The sequence below is a fragment of the Lactuca virosa genome, chromosome 2, assembly GCF_052849685.1.
Source record: "Lactuca virosa cultivar CGN04683 chromosome 2, Lactuca_virosa_CGN04683_v6, whole genome shotgun sequence".
In the NCBI taxonomy this organism is placed as follows: domain Eukaryota; kingdom Viridiplantae; phylum Streptophyta; class Magnoliopsida; order Asterales; family Asteraceae; genus Lactuca; species Lactuca virosa.
The window spans coordinates 41,858,738-41,868,666 of NC_136427.1; the positions used below are offsets into that span (position 1 = coordinate 41,858,738).

Consider the following 9,929-nt stretch of genomic DNA (forward strand, 5'->3'; position numbering starts at 1 on the left):
CCCTTATCAATTAGATTTTTTTTAACCGAAGCCTTATGGTGGGACCAAATGTGAGACTGTCCGTCTCCACGATTGATTGGGGAGTTTACATCTCAGTTCAGTGGGAGGTCACCATGGATACAGGAGATCTCGACTAGATCTAATTTGCGAAATTTTTGTTGGTTATCAGGATGTGAGTTTTTAGATTGGTTTGGCACTTAAGTGTGAGACTTTCATTAGGAGTCCCCATTGACCTCAATTGAAAGATTCATTAGTGATGAATGGTTGGTTATTTTATCCTTGGTTGGACCACGAGGGCTGTTAGAGCCATTATGGCAGGTGACCTAGGACAACTCTTGTCAGATAGACCCTCGTTCAGGAGTTGCATAGTGTAATTATGTGAGGCTATCAGCCTCAACAACCAGTTGGAAAACCAGTATTTCGGTAGATTGGTAGGTGAGCACGAGATCAGGGAGGTCTCGGTGTCATTAGAAACATAAATATGCGACAACAAGATGAGCCTGAGAGGGTTCCCATAATTAAGACTCATGTTAGAAGTTGCCTTGTTATCAACTGAAAAGTTTTCGGCAACGATAAAATGGTTAGGGATTCTTTTTGCTATTGGAAACAACAAGATATCTAGGGTTGGAAGGGTTTATGCTCAGTTGGATCGCGAAGTGGAGTCCAATTGGCAGTGATCAGAATGGTCCGTCTGTTGGGGAGTCAGACAAGGTTTGAGATTTCGGATTTCGGGCAGAGTAGTGATAGTTATTCTTCAGTGGTTAACGCTAGTGGGGTAAGGATCCGTTCTTCATCAGGATATGAAAACCCTTCTAAGGCTGGGTTCGATTATAGTTTTGGGAAGCTGTTTCGTGTATGAGTCAACTTCTCAGTCTGTATCGGGGTTTTGGGAGTATTGTCCAGGTTGTTGGGCGTCTGGAAGGTAGTGAGGAGTGATTTCGAGGACAAAATCTAATTCAAGTGGGGGAAAGTTGTAACATCCAGTTTCTCTAAGTAAAATTTTTATAAATAATTCTTGAGTTTTGGTTGACCAAGACGTGGTGAAGGCTCACCATGACGTGGCCATGCTAGAATGTTCGCGGGACGTTAATGAGCCCCCACGACATGGCATTTTTGGCCATGACTTGGCGATCAGATGAAACGTTAAACCCTTATTTCTCGAGTATTTAAAGGAAAGAGGGAGGCTATGGTTGTCCCCCCAGCCTCCATCACCCTTAAACCTCTGAGTTTGTAACCCTAATCTCATTTGAAGCTTTTAAGCTCATTAGGGCCTGTGTGGGTGGTTTTTAGCTCCTTATTGAAGAAGAAGACTCGATGGGTGTGTTGTTTGGAGCACGAAAGCTTCTTTCCATCATTTTGTGTTGTTGTTGAACGTTTGTAAGTTGTCAAGCTTCTACCTTTCTCTTTCAAGCACGCTAGACCTAGGTTTTTGTTCTTATTTCTTCATGTTGGATTAAGTGGAATGCATAGAGTCCATAAAGTTGGCAACTTTAAGAATTATTAAGGTCCGCTTGCTATGATATGTTTCAGATATGGAGTTTAATGCAAATTTGAGTTCCATGCATGATTGTTTTATTGGTATTGCTTTATTTTAAACTAAGTTGGGATCTAGACTTGTTTTAGGCATGCATGTTTGAAGAAATAATGATCTTTGGAATATTTTAGACCTTAGTTAGGATTCTGGAAGGTTGGAAGGAAAGGATTTAATAGATTAAGGGCTAGATCTGTTAAGCTGCTGGAACCCAATTCGCATGACATGGAGGTTAGATGCCACGAGGCGACTGGGGAAACCCAACTATTTTGTCGTGAAGCGCCCACGACGTGGCAATGCGAGGCCACGATGTGGTGACCTGTGTAGCTGACGTGGATCGTGACTTTGACCTTGATTTTGACAAAGTGTGACCTACGGGTATTTTGAGCAGAAGTTTGAGACTAGGTCCCTGGATGATGTATAGGTGACTTGTAGAGTCAGCAGTTGGAGCTGCAATCTGTTCAGCTACTTTTCAGTGGATTGAGGTAAGTCTCCTCATAGTACTTGCGGGTCGAAGACACCAATGTCGGCCCATTGGATTATGTTATAGTTTGCTAGTTGTCTTTGTGACTCTTGCATGTGTTGTCTATGTATATATGTATACCGGGTGGGGCATGATGCCAGGTGGTGCTTGATGAATGTAACGGGTGGGGCCCGATGACGTGTGGGGCCCAATATATGTGTGTATGCATGATATGCATGGTATGTGATATTTTGTACAACTCACTAATCTTTGTGCTTACGGTTTATGCATTTGGTCTCAGGTACTTCCGGTTCGAAAGGGAAGGGTCCAGCGTAACTGCACAATATCCCCCAGAGTTTAATTCGGCATTGATAATTTTTACTCCAAAGTTTAAATGTTATTTTTATCTTGAATGCTCTTTAGAACAATTTTTTATATAAATTATTGTTTTAAAAATTAAAACTTTACCTTGGATTTTCGGGACATTACACCTTAAAACCTTGAAAATAGTAAAATGGGGTCGTGAGGATTTGAGAAAGGTGTGTAGAAGGCAACGAGTTTGAGGTAGAGAGAATGAGGATTTAAGAAAGGTGTGTAGAAGGGGTCTTCACTACCTTCTATTTATAGGCATGGTTTTGGGGTGTGCTAGGTGCAAGGATTTGTGCACAACGTACGTGATCATTGTGGCTCCATCCAGAAGTAGCCACGTGCCATTTCCCCACTTGGCCATGTCACTCGTAATCTACTCGAATCTGGGGTCAGGTGCGCGTCAGGCATAGGCGTGCACCTCGTGTGCATGAAGTGATTTTGTAAAAATCATAACTCTTTCATGCGAACTCCGATATAAGCCCTCTTTATATCTGTATGCTAATCTCAAAGAGTACTACAAATCTCCTTTAGGTTGTTTTGGCTAGTTTTGACTTTCTTTTTTTATTCCTAACAGGGGTAAAAATAAGTGATTTTACAAAAATCATATGTGACAACCGTCAAAATTCGAGACAGTTCTGGATTTGAATAAACTTAGTTGCACATATAGGCACGACACATACTAGACTTAGTAACTATAAGCTAAGGTATAACCTATTAGAAACTTGGAAACAATTAGAAACGACGGATAATGTACTTAGATTTAAGATTGATACATGACTTCTATAGTTACTTTAACTGTAACACCAATTCAAATTCGAGTCATTCCTTGACTTGAACACCTTTTCAAGAATCATATACACACATAATGCACTTAACCTAAAAGTAGAAATTAGGTCAGAGTCTCATAGTATCTTAAGTCAAAGTTGAAAACTAGGACTAGTATACTTGATTCCTCAATTTCGCTTGAATCTCGGAATCACTACATAGAATGCCAATACACCGATAAAAATAAATTACAAACATTATTTCTAACTTGAATAAGAGTTAGGAAACACAAAAATATTTTGAATTCTCAAAGATTCAATTTATTTTGATATTCAAAGTTTAACAAAATCCGAAAAACCCTAAATACCTAATTTTATAAACTTTAACCTCAAAAATTATATGAAAAAAATTATGAATCCTACAATATCAACTTAAAATAATTAAATTCAGGGAAATATAATCAAGGAAAATAAAATTTAAGTCATTAACATTTACCCTTAATTTATAAGTCAAAAATCAAGGTTTTATGAATAATATCTAGGTTAAGGTGTATATTTTATAAAAATTTCATAATTTTATAAAAGATATGAACTTTATAAAAATGGAAGAGAGGAGAACCCTCTCTCATCCCCTAAAATTCGTTCTCTCTCTCTCTCTCTCTCTCTCTCTCTCCCACCGTCTCTCTTTCCAAAGTAGAAATCATTTAAGCCATTCTTACACTCTTTCTCTCATTCCTCCCAACACTCCATCACCATCATCACTCAAATCCTCTCCATCTCCTTCTCATTTTTGGATTCATCATCCCTCGTCACTACATTTCAGCCAAGAACACTCCTTAGACACTAAAAATCATCTTCCTCAGGTGTATTCTTAAGGTAAAAATTGAAAATCCCTTTTTCCTCTTTCAAAGTTACACCATTTTATGCATTTCTTTCTACTTCTACACCATTCTATGGATGGATTATGAATCATGTGTTCCTAAACATGATTTTTATGATAATGGTGGTAGTATTTCACCCAAAAACCAACATGCATGTGATGATCTTCAAGCTTTGATGCTTGATGATCAAAGTATGGTGTTAATAGCTTTCAAATATGTCATAAAAGATTCATTCACCAATAAATATCTAAACCTTCTCTTCTGATCAAATCCGATTTTCCCCAGAATCCAGACGACAAATAAGATGATCTGGAAATTTTCAGAAAATAAATCATTTTTCTCGATTTATTGTTATTTTTGCAATAAAATAGAGCAATAATTCATATAAAATACTCTTGATGGTCAATAAATTCTGGTAAATTTTGGATACCACCTATGCACTGTGTAAAGACTTTTCATGAAGTTGCATGCATTTCTAAGGCTTTTTTCTATTTAATTCAAATTTATTTTTGTGGAAGAGAAATAAACTGAACAATACAGTTATGAATGTCTAAAACCATATTTCATAACGTTTTCATCTTCTAGACATCCTAAAGACTCCATGAATAAGTTTCTATATTTTTCCAAGAAAATTTCTTATTTTTCCCGATTTAATGAATGTTTAATGGATTAAATTGATGAAAAATATCTACACTTATCCAAAAATTATGAAACTTTACCAGAGCATCTTATATTACATTAGGATGCTATATAAAAAGTTTGATTATTTTTCTCTTATGTATGTTATTTTGTTTCTATTTTCCTAAGATTAAATACACATAAATTCAAAAATCTGACTCCAGTATATGAAAATCAAATTTGGTATTTTTCCCAGATTATATACAATGTATATGAAGTTTAAAAAAAGTTTGGTAATTTTCCTTAACTTTTTGATAATTATTAACGAATTAATGCTTATTTAAATGAATAAAACAAATAAAAAGAGTTAAATTGTTTGAACACCAACTTTGATATTTTTCCCAACTTAGATATGTTAAATAACAGTGTCATAAAATGTTTGGTGAATTTTATAAATAGTTTCCTATTTATTTAAAATTTGTGTTGATTTGAACATTTAAATAAAGGAATAATATCTATACATATACAAAATTCATGGAAACTTTTATGGAAGTCCTTAACTTCAGTTGGAGCACAAATGGAAAGTTTGGTGATTTTTTACTACAATTTTATATTTAATTAAAATTTGTTGGTGGAAAAGTTTATTAAATTACAAAACTGGGTTTTATTGATCAAAATTGGCAGTTAATAATTTTCCCAGTTTAAGGACACTATGAAGCAGTAACACAACAAATATAATAATTTTCCATGATCATTTACTATTTTCCCCAAATTTTATGATTATTCAAGAAATTAAAATGGTGAACAATAGTTACACAAATAAAAAATTCAAGAAAATTTGTATTGGGATTTTTACTTCAGTTAGAATTAAAATACAAAGTTTGGAAAATTTTGGAACTAAATTGATTTAGTTTTTGAATAATTAATCATTGAAACACCACCTAAAATGTTAAATTTTAACATTTCAATAATGGGGATTTACACTTGAATTTGTTATACAATAAATTGATTCATAGAAATCTAAATTTCACAAAAAAAATATTTGTAACTTATCAATATCAAAATTTTGACACAATATTGGCGTAATTCTATTGTAGAAGTTAAGTATGCTAGTGTTAGATTTCGATTAGAGACTCACTAGTGTATATCATTATTGTAGGAATTGGTAGTGGTACAAGTGGAACTTAGATCAAGGCACCATTTGCATTATCTCAAGGCATTGTGAGTATTCACGCATCCCCTATTTTCGGTTTTTAAATGTTTTGGGGTGGAAAAGCATGTCCTAAACTATTTATGTTCATTGTATTTATTTTGACTCGTATAAACTTGGTTGCTATATTTTGCATGTATGTTTATGTTACTTTAATTCATGAGGACTATATCGCAGTTAAGTCCATGGAATCATTTGACACGAACTCATTAACCCTTTTGAGCCCATGGTCATTATGGGTAGCGCTATTAGGAATTGACAACTCCTCACTCGCCCGATTGCTTGAGTGCATGATACCATATTAATCTATGGAACGATAAGCATAGATCTTGATAGGGCATCAATCATAGGCTTGGTTGTGAACTCATTGTTTGCTCATATACATACAAACTTGTTTACTTATTATAGCAATAAAATTTGTTTCTCATTATAACAACAAACTTTTCTTACTGGAGAGTTATTTACTTGTCTTAGCAATGCACTTGTTTGCTCCTCGTTTTAGTAACAAACTTTATTTCCCATGAGAATATGAACGTTGCATCTCATTTGGGCAACATATTTTATCTCTCATGATGACAACGAACTTTGTTTATGCAAACTTATTTAATCATTTTTGCAATATATTTTTATTTATTGAAACTTATATCAAAACTTTGATTTCGATTCATGAAACCAATATTATTTTAATATGTGAACTCACCAACTATTTCGGTAGTTGACCGCTTATTTTATATGCTTTTTTAGGAACTCGTTTATAAGATGACACTTAGGGACACATCACTTTTAGGAGCATTCACATGTGTTGTATTTCTATTACATTGTAATTTCTTTTAAAAGTTGTTCAAACTCATTGTAAATTTGTAATGCTTTTTAATACTATGGTTGGTGTTGTCTTTATCTTTTGCTATGAAACCCTTTGTACTACCACGCCCCGTATTTCCGCTTTAGAGCGGTGTGACATCATATCTCTCTCAGATGGATCCCGTTTTCGGCATTATTTGTCCTAAAGTTTATATCTCAAGGAGTACTACGAATCTCTTTTTTGCTCATTTAGTCAAACTCAACCAATCTCTAAGTACCATATTGACATAATGAACTTTAATTACACAGTTGATTTTTACTTTTTACTAAATCCATAACTCCTCCATTTGGAGTCGGGTTTTTATGAGTTTTATATCTTTGGGATCACGTTAATGAGTACTTTCTAAATACATTAACCATCTTAAGAGACGATACAACTTTTTGGACGCTTATTTTTTATTCTAAAAATTGATTTAATCTTGAATGTAACGGCATATTTGATTTTTTTATTATCTCATAAATCAAACATTACAATACTAAGCTATTACGTTTCTTTTCCTACTATCTCCTAATGGTGGTTAGTGATGGGACTTTCTCGGTTGTCACGACTTATGAAACATGACAAGTTCTAGCTGTCTTGCATGGATGCGGCACATCCAAGGTGGTAACATGATGTGTTCGAAAAATAGATGTGTGTCACCTGAAGAACATATCTGGATACGATATGTCCAAGTAAGGAATACTACGCATCTTCACAAACAACATATATCGATTTTAAGAGTAAGTTGTCATTCGATTTTTGCAAACGTTGAGATGTATTTTTGGATGAGAGTTCGTGAGGATATTAGTTTCGGATACATGCCATCCAAGAGAATGAGTATAGATAGAAGACCATTTTTCTTGTAGTGAGAGAGAGAGAGAAAGATTTAAAGAGAGATAGATAGATAGAGTAAAAAAGTATCAGAGAGGAGAGAAAAAACAAAGAGAATGAGTATAGAGAGAGTAGAGATAAAGAAAGAGAATAAGTATCGAAGGGAAGAAAGAGAATCAGTATATAGAGAGTAGAAAGAAATAAAGAGAATGAGTATAAATAGATAGAGAGAGAAAAAAGATCGGGTACATAGATATAGAGAAATAGTATGAATGTGAAGAGAGAGAGAGAGAGAGAGAGAGAAAGAAAATTAGTATATATATATATATATATATATATATATATATATATAGAGAGAGAGAGAGAGAGAGAGAAAGAGTGTGTGTGTGTGTGTGCGCGTGTGTATAGAAAAAAAGTATGGGGAGACAAAATACAATCCTTTTGTGGTAATACCCTTTGAGCAAGTATGACACAACTATATTGTAACTATATGGTGTAAAGAGTTTAGTACAACTTTTGTATGGTTTGAAAATTGAAATATAAGAATGTGTATAGTTATTTAGAGTTGTTGAGTAAGATATATCATGTAACGAGTTTCTTGTGTTATCATGTAATGAGAGAATTATGCCATATAACAAATATCTTATAACAATCGTAATGGTACCTTGAACAGCTGTAAGTCCATTACAGTGTACTATTAGTTAAAATTGTGGATTGAGTAGCCATGAACTATGTTTAGTTGTGAACTGTGATTGATAAATATATATCGAGTAATTATACACCTAGTGTATCCATGTGATTATATTCAATATGAATAAATATTGAGTTGTACGAAAGCATTAGATATTATATATTGAGTTTATGTTGAGCCATTCATATAATCAATGTGATGATTATTATGTACTTTGTGTTAAGTATTACTAAATAAGCTCTTTGTAGCTTATCCTTTTTGTTTTTGTGTGCGTTGTATGTAACTTTATTAATGAAGTGAGGAACGATAGAAATAGGAGTAACTCCCAACTCGAATCATCTTATTTTATTTCTTGATGCGATTCTATTGATAACTACTTTTGTTGGATTTTTAATATAATTGTACAACGGTGTGTTCTATGAATATAAAATGATTTTTTTGGTGTACATTGTGTTAAAGAGTCGGGTGTTACAATAGGTTAGTTAAAGTCAGTTACTTCCTTACCAAAGTTAAGTGCTTTTGGGTTAGAAAGTCGGTTAGCTTAACCAATATAGTTAGTTAGTTAATCAAGGTTGTTAGTTCATTTAATATATTCATTTCTTCTCAACTAAATGAAAATAATGAATTCAGCTCCACTTTTTTCATCTACAATATCTATAATCACAAACAATAACTTATGGGAGATGTTCAATTTACTAGAGAAAGGCAAGGACAGGAAATGTGGAGGAGCAAGGTTGAGAAAGGCAAGGACATCTACCAAATAATGTTTAGAAGACGATTCAGAGATAAAAAGCAAGGTTGAAGAGACGGTGGATATCACGAGAATGACGATTGGAGAGTACAAGAAAAGATTGCATAACGGTAATGGTCCAGGTCTTGTGTCACACGAGATACCAGCTGAAAGAAGTTTTGAGCTCAAAGGGCATATTCTATAAATGCTCAAGGATATACATTTCCCTGGGAAAGAGTATGAAGATGATTTCAAGCATATTGATGAAGTTAATGACATTGCCAACTACTTCAATGTTCCTAATGTGCCAAGAGAATCCATTTTACTTAAGATGCTTCTGGTGACATTTACCGGTGAAGCCAAGGTTTGGTTAAAGTCACTTGCACCCGGATCCATTACCACATGGGCAAATCTTTGTGATTCTTTTATTGAACAATTTAGTCCGCCTTCAAAAGTCTCAAAGCTCAAGAAGACGATTGTTAGTTTTCAATAAGAGGTTGGAGAATCATTGTATGAAGCATGGGAGAGATATACGGGATTGCTTAGAAGTTTCCCTCAACATGATCTTAATGTCCAACAAGAAGTGTCCATTTTCTATGATGGAGTGACTGTCATGACTAGTCTTGATTCTCAAGGGCCTATGACAAAGAAGGAGTCATCCACTATTAAAGAGTTGATTGATAAGTTTGCAAAGCACTCACATGAGTACCACAACCCACGAGAGGATGTTACAAGAAGAAAAGGGGATGGGGGGAACGAGAACATGGTTGTGGTTTTAGAAAAGTTAGTAATATGGATAGGTGAATGAAAAAGTTGGATCAATCAATCCATGCAATAAGTATGATGAAGATTGGACGAAGCCCAAGAAGGAGTGGTTGACATATGAAGAGTACAAGAAATAGAAAAATGAGAATCATAGACAAACCGGTTGGGGTTTTTACCAAAAAGAGAAACCACCACCAAAAAGAATATGGATTTCGAGTCGGTACTTCATAGATTT

At 34.3% G+C, this 9,929-nt stretch overlaps 1 non-coding gene across 1 annotated transcript; it reads right to left on the bottom strand.

The window, feature by feature from the left end:
* Nucleotides 1-9,389: 9,389 nt before the first annotated feature.
* On the bottom strand, nt 9,390-9,496 carry LOC145161980 (small nucleolar RNA R71). The gene has a single exon (XR_013738834.1). It is a non-coding gene; the product is annotated as a small nucleolar RNA R71 (small nucleolar RNA).
* Nucleotides 9,497-9,929: the final 433 nt, after the last annotated feature.